This window comes from Pseudorca crassidens, chromosome 11, assembly GCF_039906515.1.
Source record: "Pseudorca crassidens isolate mPseCra1 chromosome 11, mPseCra1.hap1, whole genome shotgun sequence".
NCBI classification, from domain to species: domain Eukaryota; kingdom Metazoa; phylum Chordata; class Mammalia; order Artiodactyla; family Delphinidae; genus Pseudorca; species Pseudorca crassidens.
In genome coordinates, this window is record NC_090306.1 from 34,056,119 (window position 1) to 34,071,553 (window position 15,435).

Sequence of the window (15,435 nt, forward strand, 5' to 3'; positions counted from 1 at the left end):
AGGAAGCCTACACAACCCACTGAACCAACCTTAGCCACTGGGGACAGACACCAAAAACAATGGGAACTACGAGCCTGCAGCCTGCAAAAAGGAGACCCCAAACACAGTAAGATAAGCAAAATGAGAAGACAGAAAAACACACAGCAGATGAAGGAGCAAGATAAAAATGCACCAGACCTAAAAAATGAAGAGGAAATAGGCAGTCTACCTGAAAAAGAATTCAGAATGATAGTAAAGATGATCCAAAATCTTGGAAATAGAATGGATAAAATGCAAGAAACATTTAACAAGGACCTAGAAGGACTAAAGATGAAACAAACAATGATGAACAACACAATAAATGAAATTAAAAATACTCTAGATGGGATCAATAGCAGAATAACTGGGCAGAAGAACAGATAAGTGACCTGGAAGATGAAATAGTGGAGGTTGACATATATAAATTAATATGAATAAAATGGATAACTAATAAGAAACTGCTATATAAAAAAATAAAATAAAATTCAAAAAAAAAAGATACATGAACCCCTATGTTCATAGCAGCACTATTCACAATACCCAAGACTTGGAAACACCCTAAATGTCCATTGAAAGATGAATGGATAAAGATGTGGTGTATTTATTCCATGGAATACTACTCAGCCATAAAAAAATAATGAAATAATGCCATTTGCAGCAACATGGATGCAACTAGAGATTATCATACTAAGTGAAGTCAGAAAGAGAAAGACAAATACCATATGATGTCATTTATATGTGGAATCTAAAATATGACACAAATGAACCCCTCTAGGAAATGGAAACAGACTCACAGACATAAAGAACAGGCTGGTGGTTGCCAAGGGGGAGGGGTTTGGGGGAGGGATGGAGTGGGAGGTTGGGATTAGCAGATGTAAGCTTTTACATATAGAATGGATAAACAATAAGGTCCTACTGTATAGCACAGAGAACTATATTCAATATCTTATGAAAAACCATAATGGGAAAGAATATAAGAAGAATGTATAGATATGTATGAATGTGTGTGTGTGTGTGTATACATATATATATATATACATATATATATATCTGAATCACTTCGATGTACAGCAGTAATTAACATTGTAAATCAACTATAGGTCAATTTAAAAAAGAATATGAAAAAGAATATATATGTAACTGAATCACTTTGCTATACACTAGAAACTAACATAACATTGTAAATCAACTATACTTCAATTTAAAAAAACAAAGAAAAAAAGAAGATACAAAAGAATTTCTATTTAGCCAGCTAAAAGACATGTGGTTTTATTCCCATAGTAAATTTGGATTATTCTCAACACGATTAATAAATAATAAATACATAATTACCTAGATTTTAGAGAGTATATTCTGTTAAACATTTAAGTATCTCGTTTACCTAGAAATATTTCTTTTAGTAACTGGAGCACCACTTAGTTCACTGCAGCAATTTATGGGACCTCAAAGGTATCAATATGCATAAGGCTGCCAAATGTTTTCTTTGTAAAAGGAATTTGAAGAAGCAAAACTTTGTAACTTCTAATTGGGAGATTGGGATTGACACATATACACTATTGATACTATGTATAAAATATACAACTAATGAGAACATACTGTATAGCACAGGGAATTCTATTTAATCCACTGTGGTGACCTAAATGGGAAGGAGATCCAAAAACGAGGGGATATATGCATATGTATAGCTGATTCATTTTGCTGTACAGTAGAAACTAACACAACATTGTAAAGCAACTATACTCCAATAAAAATTAATTTAAAAAACTTTGTAACTTCGAGACTTCCCTGGTGGTGCAGTGGTTAAGAATCCGCCTGCCAATGAAGGGGACATGGGTTCCAGCCCTGGTCCGGGAAGATCCCACATGCCGCAGAGCAACTAAGCCCGTGTGCCACAACTACTGAGCCTGCGCTCTACAGCCCGCGTGACACAACTACTGAAGCCCGCGCACCTAGAGCTGGTGCTCCGCAACAAGAGAAGCCACCGCACTGAGAAGCCTGCGCACCGCAACGAAGAGTAGCCCCGCTTGCCCCAACTAGAGAAAGCCCACACACAGTAGTGAAGACCCAACGCAGCCAAAAATAAATAAATAACTAAGTAAGTAAATAAACAAATAAAATTTATTTTTAAAACTTTGTAACTTCTTTAAAAGATTCATTTAATATGATTTATGACTTCTGAAATCTGTCAATTCTCTTTCATGAACAGATATGAAAATTTATCTCATAAAAACTCTTAATTATAATTGAGTTTTGCTTTGCAATGCTTAATTTCTTATTGTGTTTATAAGCCTAATAATATGTTGAATATGCATTCTCAAAATCTAAAAAAGTAAAAACAGAACTAAAAAGAAGACACTCTTAGCTACTAAGTTTTAAAAAATTCAGTCAGGATGAGATTTAAATTAAATGTCTACATAATTTGTTATTTGATTTACTGTTACTCAAAATGATTTAATAGAATATGAAAATTGCTATTTTGAAAATTTATGTGAATGGAATATTGGTGAAATTATACAAAAATATTTCGTAAAAGTATATATTCATTAAGGACCCAAAAAATATTGCTTTATTAAAGTTCCATTTTTTTCTCAATTGTTTTATGATCATGTGAAATGGTAAAAATAACACATTCTATATGTGTTTATTGAGGTACATAGCAACTAAGGATACTCTAATAATAGATTTTATTAATATAATTATTTAAAAATACTACTATAAAGTTACAACTGAATTCTCTGGAAAGGCTACATCAAGGAAATTTGGGTTGATGTTGAATCTATTTGAAAGCACAAAAAAATGGAGGACCCTATATCCCATGTTTATACGATTAGTTTGCATGTGATCCTTTTTCCTGCTCATAGGCCTGGAATTTAACATTTTAAGTTAGCTCAAGTTTCTCTAGTGCTACCACAGTTATACATAATTGATAAGGACTCAAAGTACTCTTTACTAAACTTTCCTTTCTAGATATATAGACCTATTCAGATTATCTTCTAAATATTTCAGGTAGATCAATTACCACAACACTTGCTCTGGCCCATCAGAAAGTATAAACGTAGTCCAAACAAAAGAAATAGATTGCTTACAATTAGTAGATATCAAAAAGAAACATTATCTAGTTTCAATTTACTTTCTCTAAGTAAAATCCAGAATTACCTCTATTTGTTGTGGAAAAGATATTGGAATAAAGCTACAGGTATCATACTATAATTTAGATTATCATTATTTGAGCAATTATCAAAATTTCCTTTGTAATCTGAAATTACTTTGAATGCATCTATGTTTAAAACTGTTAATTATAATAGCAAAATTAAAGTAAAATTATTAGAGATCAAATCCACTCCCAGGGATTATGGCTTTTTACAGTTATATTACAATGTCTCAGGGTACTTCTATAATTTGTATTATACTGCCTACTACTCTATATTAAATATCTGACAATATATGATTCTTGGCAAAATGTATTGACATTTATTAGGGTTTATACTATTCTCTCTTTTTCTCTTTAATAGGGACAAAGTAGGAAGAAGACAGCACTGAGAAATGTTAGCTCTGTACTTGAAGTCTTTGGAATGATCACCCAAAATGCTAAATATTTCATAGTCATCTAGAATTTAATTGTGAACAATATTGATAAAAATTTTACAGCAATACTCATGTATTTAAGGCATGAGATGTGTTAAGTTTAAGAATAAGGTACAGCTAAGTACTGCTGTGTTACCATAGTAATAAGTTAGCAATTTGAAAGCCATAAAATCTAGCTATTAATAATTCATATAAATGTACATTCTGGAACTAATCATGTCATCAGAATTTTTTCATGAACAGCAACAACTAGATTTGAGTCCTCAATGCATAAGTCACTCATAATAGTCTTAAAATAAATATGTAGCAAAAAAGAAGAAATTCCCAACTGAAAAGATATACTTACCATTCCTGAAATTACATTTCTAAGATAAGATATTTCTAGGTACCAAAGGAGATACGTGCACAGCCTTTTAAGAGCAGGGACTGTGTTTATTTCCAAGTAGTAATAAAAATACTGTTAGTGTAATAATCAAAGTACTCCCAAACTAGGAAGAATGCAAACTTTTTAAAAGTCAACTTTGTTGCATTTATCATTATATTAGATTACTGTATGAAATTCCTGATATTTGATCTTTTGACCTACAAAAATTGCAATTCCATTTGGTTTAACCTAATAATTGACTCATAAAATAATGAAAACTTTTATATGCAAAGGAAGATTTTTCCATTATCATTTTTATAAATTAGCCTATAAAAGAGTTAAATATAAAAAAAAAGTATCCTTAACATTTTTCCAAGTGATAAATAAAAATTAAAGCAAAAAAAAACTACAGGAAATCATTTTTATATTTATAGATCTCTAAAAGAGATTTTTAAAAACTGAACTGTACCAATTATTACACAGGACGTACTAAAATGTATAGTTTATCATTCTGAGCCAAGTGTCCAAAGATATTTATGCAAAGTTTACTTGATTTGAATCTAATAGTCAGAAAGCAAAGGAATAGAAGTGAATTAGCTATAGCAATACTACTGAGCCTTATTCATGGCTAAAATAATTTCTTTTAAAAAAGATATGTTGGACTTCCCTAGTGGCGCAGTGGTTGAGAGTCTGCCTGCCGATGCAGGTGACGCGGGTTCATGCTCCGGTCCAGGAAGATGCCGCAGAGCGGCTGGGCCCGTGAGCCATGGCCGCTGAGCCTGTGCGTCCGGAGCCTGTGCTCCAAAACGGGAGAGGCCACAACAGTGAGAGGCCCGCGTACCACACACACACACACACACACACACACAAAACATATATGTTAAGTGACAAATATTTATTGCCATCACAAAGAAGATTCTGTGACATATCTAGTGCAAGCAAGAAAATAAATAGTTTGCTTCCTAATTAGTATAAGAAGTCAGACCAATTTGGCAGTAGAAACCAAATCAGTGGAGATGTTCATTCACTCCTTTATTAAATCATTCATCATTCATTGCACAGTTACAGTATGCCAATAGGTATACTACAGACTTAGTAGAATACCCCAAGTGCTGTACAGAGTGCTGTACAGAGACATGCCCTTTCTAGCTTATATTCTATAAAGATTTATTCAACAGTGACTCAAAAAGGGCAAAATCTGTTCCAGTGACAACTCCCTCTCCTCAAGTCCAGATTTGTCTAATTTGGGGGCAACAAGATCAGTGTATGTATAACCTTTTAGGTATGGGGCTCCATGAATATGCCTGGATTAAGCCATATTACATTTTTCCTTTACTACAGTGCCCTTTCAGACCAACATTCCACTCAGGCTAGCCTGCATCTTACTTAAGTTAATACACTCCTTGTCCTTCAGAGGCTCTCCCTATCTCGTTTTGGCACCTAGAGATTCATCAAAAAGAATCAAAAAGTCTGAAAGCTAGAGACTCAATAGAAAACAGTCATCAAGATATCTAAAGTAGCACGACCCCATATTCTTATGTATGTCCTTTTCCAGATCACACCCTCATTTTTTAATCTGAGATCTTAGGCAAAAAGAAGAAAAGTAAGGATCACACCAAAAATTCTTTACTATGAGGGCACCCTCTCTTCCATGGAGAAAGGAGGCAAATTTGGTCTTCTAACCTCCTTTCTGGTCTCATGTGCTTTCTGGTTCCTTAATAGTCATTATCTAGTTTTAAATGTGTGGATTAAACAATGCTGTTGTATAACATAGTTCTCTTATCCCTCCAAAGAGGAAATCCTGGATTTGGAAGGCATTCATAAAGAAACAATTCAAAAGAAAGTTCATATTTTAAAATATCTACAGAACTTATTTGACACAGGCACATCTTAGCATGCAGTACAGTTGTGGCAATGCTGCTGTTACTAGTGTTATTTAAGTATTCTGTCCATTCTGCTGAACTTCCTAACACAAAACACAGTCTTTGTTGCAAAAGATAATCTCTTCTTGTGACAACTTAAAGGGTAAATAATAATTTTTTATGCCATAATGCATCATGAAAATTAAGATTTGCTTATTTTACATTTCTGCAAGAAGTCTGATTTAAAACTATGGGTATATTTTTGAGAGATTATTTTATATTTTATAGAGAAATAGATTTTAGAAGAATAGGAAAGAACAGAGAACATATTCTAATTTGAAAGTGATTTTAACATAGTTTAATTTAAACGAATTTCACTTTTACACAAGAATATAGCTTCTTTCACATTAACATAAATGAATGACAGCCAAGTATCTGTGCTAAACTTTATGCTAAAATTGGCTTGGATTGCCCTATACCCCAAGAATTATAAGGACCTCTGCTTCCAAACAATAGCTTGATATTAGTACAGATTCAGCATACCAAGCAAACAACCTTAACTGGTGATACTCACTTTCAAGGGCAGGCAGGAGAGTAGTAATTTTTCAGAAACATGTACCCTGCTGCTAGCAATAAGCAAGACAAGGTGACTTTAGAGTCAGACACACCAAAGTTCAAATGCTGGCTCCAAAAGTTATCAGTGGAATGACTTCAACCTCTCCAAGTTTTCTCATCTATAAAATAGGGATACTAACACCAACTTTATGAGTTGTCATACAGAAAAATCAGAAACATGTAATATATGTAAGCAGTGACTAATATATAGTAATTGCTTGTGTTAGTAGTAATAGACCAGTGATGCTCAGCCCTTGCTCAAGATGCCCTAGGATCCACCAATTATCTCAAGAGGTCATAAGATTGTCAAAATAAAAATCAATATTAACTCACCTTATTTAAAAAATACATAACCTATATTATTAAAGGGATGTGTGGAAATGCCATCAAAGAAAACAATGGATTACATGTTGGCACTTCTAAAAGATGAGATTTCATGTCATAAACTCTTCTAAGAGAAACAGTTGAAGAATATAGAAATTTTTGGAAGTGAATGCAAACTATAAAAGAATGATAGTTCGTTATTCCCCATACATTTGGGACAGTGTTAGAGAATCTTTTTATTTTATTAATTAAGACTGTCTGAGAAAATATTTTAAGGTCAAACAGTAGGGCTTTTTTATTTTCTACCTGAGGTAGATGTTTTTAATAAGATTATTTTATTAACCTGCAATAAGGGGCAGTGAATACAGAGGATTTGTATCCAAAGATTTGGTGAACTCTGACCCTGGCTTTAAACTGGTGTGCAACTCTAAGTACTAAAGTTTATAATCCCTTTGAACTCAAATTTAATCATTTAAAATAATCTATTTAGCATGACATGCAGAGAGTGATCAATAGGTACTGTTCATATGTTAAAAGATAGAAGTAATGTTATCTATATTTAATTCTCTGTACAATCTAATTAGTCATGCTATTATTCCTGTGTACAACCAAATTTAGGATTTTAATGTTGTATTTAATTTAAAACTCTGATTCATAACTACTTTATCTATTAAGCAGCATTTACATTTAGTCTAGAAGATTAAGTAACATGATACTTGAATATAATACCTTGTGAATGAAGTAGTTAGTAAATAAATACTGAGCTGATAATATGTTATTTATAATTTCAGAATATCTTCTGACCAAAAAAAAAAAATGAGTGTTGTAGAAACAAGTTACTGTCATCTTTTGCTATGTTTTGCAAGAAGCACTAGTAGACTAAAATTTAACCTGTTAAGACTACGTCATTTATTCAAAAAGAGGAGACGAGCTTCTTAGGTGGATACTAGGGAAAGGGCAGACCCCCAAAGCACTAGAGAACTTTAAAAAGTAATTCAAAGAAATTCAGCTGAAAGAACATCTTAGGAATGATTAAGGACCTAGGGGATGGATGCTATTATCTTCAGTATGTACCAATGACATAATATTAATAATAAATAATTGCTTTCCTCAGCTTGGTGTATTAGAAGGAGGGTGAATAGAACAGCCCTGCTTAGAAGGAAGTATCCAAAAAACAAAACCAGAAGACTCATGCTTACTTGAATCTGTGGCATTTCTGCTCTACTTAGACATTTGAGAAACATCCAATTTATGACAATTGTTAAAATTCTAACTTTCAAAACCCAGGTCAAGTGACATGCTGTTCTACAATATTTTTTCTCATTTTGAATATTTCTATAGCATTTCTTGTCTTTCTTGAGGCATTTGTTCTGGGTTTTTATAGGACATAGTTGCATGTTTTTGTTTATAACCAAATTAGACACAAACACACATTGAGAGTGACTGTGTCTTTACTCACTATCCTCTAAAGCATTTTCTAGCAGGGCATTAATAAACATTGATTTAAAAAAAAAGAGTAGAGCATTGACAAAGAATAAAGTACAGTAATTTTCCCAAGATATGAAATAAAATATCCCTACTATTCCACCCCCATTTTTTCTTTTCTTTTCTTTTTCTCTTTCTTTTAAAAAATGTTTAGTCAAATTTAATTCAATCCTTATAATCCTTTCACTTTCTTAACCTTTTACTTCTCATATTTCAAAGTCAAGTACGGGCAGAAATGTGTACAAATTATCTTTTCATGCAAATTTGTGGGAAGTCTGAATCTATTTTAGATCTGTTGGCATTAGTGTAAGTATTTGGGCATAAAGTTTACAGTAGTAAGAAGATCATGGTTAAAATTTCTGTCCCTAGATATTTCCACCAAGAAAGGATAGTGACAGCAGGAGCTTTGGGAACAGAATTACATGGTGGGTTGTTGCCAAACTGGAGACTGTTGCTGGGGAGAAATATGTGATGTATACAACTGATACCCTGGAGAGTTTTTTTAAAAAAATAGTACAAAGGAACCCAAGATTTTGCTGCCTTTTGTCAGTGAACACCTATTATCTTCTGTCTTGTTTCCTGCCCTCCCTTCCATCCTCCATCCCTTTCTTCTTTCCTTCCTTCTTCCCTCCTTCCCTTCATCTCCTTCACGCTCTGTTTCCCCAACCCCCACCAAATGTTTCAATTTCCCATTTTGGTAAGTGTTAGCATACAATAGTATTTTGTTAGCAAGTGAACTAAACAAATTAAAGATTGGGCTTCAGGGATTCCCTGGTGGTCCAGTGGTTAAGAATCCATCTTGCAATGTGGGGGACGCCAGTTTGATCCCTGGTCGGGGAATTAAGATCCCACAAGCCACGGGACAACTAAGCCCGCAAGCTGCAACTACTGAGCTCATGAGCTCTGTAGCCCGCACACAGCAACAAAGAGCCTGCGCGCCACAACTAAGACCAGACACAGCCCAAAAAAGAAAAGAAAAGAAAAAAAGATTGGGCTTCAGAGTCTTTAATGGCTGAAGACAGAGATGTACTAGGGAATTACTAAATGACTACTGAGCCATAAATTTGTGGATTAGTGAAAGCTAGAGCAGATCATAAATCAACATTTAAGTGGTTAAGACAAAGTGCACCAAGAACTGACAAAAGAAATTCAGGATCTGTATTCAAGTGTAAGAATTTTCCTGAGGGTCAGATGGCTAATACAGTAGGGAACAATAAGTTTCAACTATCAGTTTAAAGAGTATAGTCACATTGCTCAGGAAATTCAGTCTCAAACAGCCTAAGATTGCCAAAATAGTTTAAGAACTATCTGAGCAAAACTAAGAATTTTACCATCTACCATCCCAAATAACTTTTTATTTGTATTCTTGAACAAAGGCCAGGATTTTTTTTATCTGGTTCTCATTATTAACATTGCTGAAGTATCAGAAGATATTAACTGGGAAAATATTGAGGTGATTTCACAATTTCTCAGGAATTCAGGTTTCCCAACTTGAAACTGAGCCATAGCAACTCTTCAAATTCTCTGCAAATTTCATTAAAAAAATAAGCAGTGTCAATATACTTAATCAGAACATTTTTTCTCCCAGTTTACTTTTTCTTCTGTACACTACATGACATTATTAGAAATCCACTTTAACAAAACCCACTCCTTTTTCCCCATAAAAATAACAATTAATTTACATTTGATCATTGCATAAAGAGACTGATCCTCTACCAAGAAGTCTTTCAATCATGAAAAGTGAAAACGGGGATTATTATAAAGGTCTGTTTGTGACTTATGAAGTTTATTCTGTAGGTACATAAGACTCAATTCTATATTTAATTTACAGGTTTTTTTTCTGCCAAACTAGTACTTAACCTATATTCTATTGCTATAAATTAATGCAATAAGATACTAGATAATATTCATTAATAAGAATATCCTAAAAAGAAAAGTTTAAAATTACCTACTGACAAATATTTTGAAATAGGTTGTAGCAGCTTTCTTTCTTTTTTTAAAAAAACTTTTTATTTTATATTGGAGTATAGCCAATCAACAATGTTGTGATAGTTTCAGGTGCACAGCAAAGCGACTCAGCCATACCTATACATGTATCCATTCTCCCCCAAACTCCCCTCCCATCTATGTAGCAGCTTTCTTTTAAATCATAAAGACACATAAGATTATTTTCAAACTTTTTTGAAAAAATCAATAGCTTTTAGAATACTAGATGTAAATACTATATTTAGGCTCTCCTAGTTTACATATACATTTAAATAAATTTTATGCTCTTTTGCAAGATATTGGTCCTATAGGATTTTAAACAAATACAAGTTTTCATGTTTCTAGAAGCTTTATAATCAAGATAAAATGACTTTTAACATTATTAAAAAAATTAAGCCTTAAAAATAGACTTTCATTCTCATTTTTCTTAACTAAGTTGTAGTTGACCTTTTGCCTAGGCAACAGTAAATTTCATAATTAAGAAAAAGTTTCCTAGTGATTTATGTTTGTTGCAAAATAACATAGGTCTCCTGAGGGCAAAGACTAGAATTTTTGCACTTTTTTTCTTTTTTTTCCACTTTTAAAAACTGTGGTAAAATACATGTAAAATAAAATTTACCATATTAACCATTTTTAAGTGTACAGCTCAGTGATATTTTTTCCAGGTTTACTGAGATAAAATTGACATATAACATGGTGTAAGTTCAAGTTATAAACATGTTGATTTGATATACTTACATACAGCAAAATAATTATCACCGTATTGTTACCTGACACTTCTATTACTCACACAATTACCACTTTTTTTGTGTGGTGAGAACATTGGTCTACTCTCTTAACAACTACCAGTATATAATGTGTTATTAACTCTGATCACAATGGTGTGTATTAAATTCCCTGAGTTTATTCAACTTCTTACTGTAAGTTTGTACTCTGGACCAACATCTCCCCATTCCCCCCACTCTCCAGCTCCTGGTGACCACCATTCTACTCTGTTTCTACAAGTTCAGCTTTTTTAGATTCCACATAGAGGTGATATCAATACAGTATTTATCTTTCTCTGTCAGACTTATTTCACTTATGTTGTCACAAATGTCAGGATTTCCTTTTTCATGGCTTAAGAATATTCCATTGTATATACATACATACCATATCTCTTTCTATTCATCTGTTGACAGACATTTAGGTTGTTTTCATATTTTGGCTATTGTGAATCATGCCTCAATGAACATGGGAGTTTAGATCGTACAGTAGTTCTATTTTTAATTTTTTGAGGAAACTCCATACTGCTTTACATAGTGGCTCCATCAACTTACATTCTCACTAGGAGTTCATAGGCGTTCCCTTTTCTCTACGTCCTTGCCAATACCTGTTATTTCTTATCTTTTGAGATTAGCCACTCAGACAGGTGATACTTCATTGTGGTCTGACTTGCATTTCCCTGATGATTAGTGACGTTGAGCACCTCTTCATGTACCTGTTGGACAATCTGTATATCTTCTTTGGAAAAATGTCTATTAAGATCCTCTGCCCATTTTTAAACTGTACTGTTTTTTATTTCCTATTGAGTTGTATGAGCTCCTTATATATTGTGGATATTGACCTCTTATCAGATATAAGACTTGCAAATATTTCCTCCCATTCCATTAGTTGGCTTTTCATTTTGTTGATGGTTTCCTTCACTGTGTAGAAGATTTTTAGTTTGATGTAGTTCCACCTGCTGATTTTTGCTTTTATTGTTTGTGCTTTTGGTGTCATATCCAAAAAATCATTGCTCAGACCAATGTCAAGGAGTTTTTCCTATGTCTTAAGAGTTTTATGGTTTCTGGTCTTATATTTAAGTCTTTAATCCATTTCAAGTTCAGTTTTGTGAGTGGTGTAAGACAGAGGAAGTCCAATTTCATTTTTCTGCATGTGGTTATCCAATTTTGCCAATACCATTTATTGAAGAGATTATCCTTGAGTAGTCTTGACTCTCTTGGCAAATATTAATTAACCATATGCAGGCATTTATTTGTGGGCCCTCTATTCTCTTCCATTGGTTTATGTCTATTTTTATACTAGTACCATACTGTTTTGATGACTATAGCTTTGTAACAGAGTTTGAAAACAAGAAGTGTGATGCCTCCAACCATGTTCTTCTTTTTCATGATTGCTTTGACTATTCAGGGTCTTTTGTACTTCCACAAAAATTTTAGGATGGTTTTTTCTATTTCTGTGGAAAATGCCATTGAATTTTGATAAGAATTGCATTGACTCTATAGATGGCTTAGTGCAGTATGGACATTTTAATAATATTAATTATTTCAATCCATGAATATGGGATATCTTTCCAATTGTTTGTGTCTTCTTTAGTTTCTTTCCTCAAAGTCTTTCTTTCCTCAAAGTCTTATAGTTTTCAGTGTATAGGTCTTTCACTTCCTTGGTTAAATTTATTCCTAAATACTTTATTGTTTTTGATGCTATGGTAAATGGAATAGTTTTTCTTTATTTCTTTTCAGATAGTTTGTAGTTAGTGTATAGAAACACAATTGATTTCTGTATGTTGATTTTGTATCCTTCAACTTGACTGAATCATTGATTTTTTCTAAATGTTTTTGGTTAAGTCTTTAGGATTTTCTACATGAAAGATCATATTACCTGCAAAGACAATTCTACTTCTTCCCTTCTGGTTTGAATATCTTTATTTCTTTGTCTTGTCTGATTGCTCTATCTAAGATTTCCAGTACTTTGTTGAATGAGAATGTTCAGAGTGGGCACCCTTGTCTTGTTCCTGATCTTAGAGGGAGAGCTTTCATTCTTTCACCATTGAATGCGATATTAACTCTGAGTTTGTCAAATGTGGCCATTATTATGTTGAAGTATGTTCCTTCTAGATCCAGTTTGTTGAGAGTTAATATTATGAAAGGATATTGCATTTTGTCAAATGCTTTTTCAGCATCTATTGAGATGATCATATGATATTTGTTTTTCATTCTATTAATGTGGTATATCATATTTATTGATTTGCAATGTTAAACCATCTTTGCATCCCAGGGATAGGCTAAAGGCTCATCAATATTATCTTTACAAATAATCAGTTCTTAGTTTTATCAATCTTTTCTATTGGTCTTCTGGTTTCTATTTCATTTATTTCTGCTCTTCTCTTTATTATTTCCTTCCTTCTGCAAACTTTGGACTTTATTTGTTCTTCTTTTTCTAGTTCCTTTGAGATGTAAAGTTAGTTACTTGAGAGCTCTTTTTTTCTTAACTTATTGCTATAAATATCCCTTTTAGAACTGCTGTTGCCGCATCAGATAGGTTTTCATATACTGTATTTCCATTTTCATTTCTTTCAAGATATTTTAATTTCTTTTTTGATTTCTTCTTTGATCCACTGGTTGCTCAAGAGTGTGTTGTTTAATTTCCACTATTTGTAAAATTTTCAGCTTTCCTCCTGTTATTGATTGCAAGTTTCATGTTGTTACAATGGGAAAAATACTTGGTATGATTTCAATCTTCTTAAATTTGCTAAGACTTATTTTGTGTCCTATCATATAATATTCTTAGAGAATGTTCCGGGCATGATTGAGAAGAAGTGTATTCTGCTGCCATAGGATGGAATGTCTGTATATGTCTACTAAATCCATTTGGTCTAAATATTGGTTCAACTCCAATATTTCCCTGTTGATTTTCTGTCTGGATGATCTACCCACTGTTGAAAGTGGGGCAGTGAAGTCCCTGACTATTAATTTATTGCTGTCTATCTCCCTTCAGATCTGCTAGTATTTGCTTAATATATTAAGGTGCTCTGATGTTGAGTGTACATATATTACAACTGTTATGTCTTCTTGATGAATTGACCCCATTTTTATTATATAATGACCTTCTTTGTCTCTTTTTAGCAATTTTGGCTTAAAATCTAATTTTTCTGATATAAGTATAATTATCCCTGCTCTCTTTTGGTTTCCATTTAGATGGAATAACTTTTTCCATCCTTTCACTTTCAGTCTATGTGTGTCTTTAAAGCTGAAATGAGTGTCTTATAATGTCTTATAATGCAAATAAGTTGGGTCTTTTTTTTCATCCATCCAGCCATTCTATGTCTTTTGATTGGAGAAGTCAATATATTTACATTTAGACTAGTTATTGACAGGTAAGGATTTACTAATGTCATCTTATTGTTTTCTGGTTGTTTTGTCTCTTGTTCCTTTCTTCCTCTCATGTAGCCTTCCTTTGTGAATTGGTGATTTTCTGTAGTGGTATGCTCTGATTTCCTTCTCTTTATCTATTGTGAATCTACTGTAGGTTTTTGCTTTCTGGTTCCTATGAGGCGTATATAAAACTTCTTGCAAGTTTTACTCTCCCCCTTTTATGTTTTTAATGTCATAATTTTCCTCTTTTTATATTGTGTATTCATTAATAAATTGTACTAGTTATAGTTATTTTAATACTCTTGTCCTTTAACCTTTATACTAAGAGTTAGATGGTTAACACACCACCATAATACAGTATTAGAGTATTATGAATTTGACTATATATTTACATTTACCAGGGTTGTATATTTTCATATGTTTTCCTGTTACTAATTAGCAGCCTTTCATTTCAATTTGAAGAATTCCTTTCAGCATTTCTTGTAAGGCATGTCTAATGAACATGAATTCCCTCAGCTTTTATTTGTCTGGGAAAATATTTCTCCTTCATTTCTGAAGGCTAGCTTTTCTGATAATGCACTTTCTTAAGTCTGAGAAATGTCTTTTATTGCTCAGGGTATAGCTATATTTAAGAACTGTATCTATATTATAAATGAAATCTAAAATAGTGAAAAATATAAAATTTATGTATACAATTTTATCTGCATTAAAAGAGTAGATTCTATGATGTAACAGAATATTTTCCTCATGATTCTATGCTTTAAAACCTAAATAAGAAATTAAAATCGGTCTACTTAATGCATTAATGTCTGAAACTTAAACTTTGGCAGTATTATTTAGTTTTCAGATCCAGAACATTTCCCAAAAGTATTCTAAAGCACAGACAGAAAGAGACAGTGATTCTGCTGTCTGTTATCTATTTTGTGTTAAATATAAGTATTCATAGCACTGCTCACATCCAATATTTTTTTACTGCCAATACAGTTCTTCATCCTTCTACACTTCAGATAGCTTCCTACTACTCTGATAGGTCTTACTTTAAAGAAAAAACCCCACAAAGCCT

General features: G+C 32.7%; 1 protein-coding gene across 1 annotated transcript in view; it reads right to left on the reverse strand.

Moving 5' to 3' along the window:
• ABCD2 (ATP binding cassette subfamily D member 2) overlaps positions 1–15,435 on the reverse strand; it is an 80,436-nt gene that overhangs the window by 40,539 nt on the left and 24,462 nt on the right. The window lies entirely within an intron of this gene.